The sequence below is a fragment of the Mastomys coucha genome, chromosome X, assembly GCF_008632895.1.
Source record: "Mastomys coucha isolate ucsf_1 chromosome X, UCSF_Mcou_1, whole genome shotgun sequence".
Taxonomy (NCBI): domain Eukaryota; kingdom Metazoa; phylum Chordata; class Mammalia; order Rodentia; family Muridae; genus Mastomys; species Mastomys coucha.
In genome coordinates, this window is record NC_045030.1 from 81,748,201 (window position 1) to 81,749,320 (window position 1,120).

Below are 1,120 nucleotides of genomic sequence, written 5' to 3' on the forward strand. Positions count from 1 at the left end.
CCGGTTTTTCGCTTATATTAAAAGATATGTTTTGCCTTTTTGATTATGTTAAATAATATTTCATTTTCATTTTTTGCCTCTTTTAAGGCATGCTTCGCTTTTTGCTCATGTTTAAAGACATGTTGCCTTTTGCTTGTCTTGAAAAATCCATAATGAAATGGCGTGTCACTCCACTCACTAATACCTTATTTTCTTAACCCCACCTTGACCTAGGGAAGGGGCTCCTTTAGTGTTTATACACAATGGCGGCCTTATACTTTTATTTGCCAAGTGGATACAGATGCAGTATCCTTTTATAGACATGTTTTTGTTGCAAATCTATTGGCTGAACATTTTTTACTGGCCAACAGAGTTTGCTTGGCTGTAAGAGACTCCACCATTTTCTATGAGTCAACATTGATTTCCCTCTATACCTAGAGGCTAAACCTTGGGCCTAAGTGTTGCTAATTTGCGACCAAGTGCCTGAGACATCTTCTAGTTATTGTTATTTCTATCTTTTAAGTTTTTTATATCAAACAGACTCATTTCCGGAGTCTACAAACAATCAAAATTCGCTCACTCCTGGAGCTCTTCTTCTCTAAGCTCAATCTCTGAGCTTCTAACATGAAAGTTACTTATTGACAATTGAACTAAAGGCCTATTAGAGGCAAAGCCATTGAAAAGGCTCCTAGCTTGGGAGCCACTATTTCACAACCCAACTACGTGTCTACGCCCAGCTGCCCATCAGCATACTAGCACTGCTTCACATGGGCTTCACAGAAGATGGACTCCAGAGAGACGGTAACAGTCCCCGGACTCTGCAAGTGTTAAAGGCATGTCTTGGCATTTTGTATGGATGGATGGTGCAGAGAGGCATCTGTCTCTCTGGTGGTGAAGTCAACCCAGACAGAGACACATGCCGAGTGGCTGTGTCTTTGCTGAAGACACATTATAAGCCCGGTTTGCTGTGTCGTATAGTCTGAGACGATGGAACCAGAGAGATACACAGAGCCCTCCAGCTAAAGCACCGTGATGTTTCCCATACAGAATTTGTGCTGAGTTCCATGACCTTTATCCTACTTTGTGTTTAAAACTAAAAGAACTCTCTGTCTGTTTTCTAATATAAAGGGAGGGATTGTTA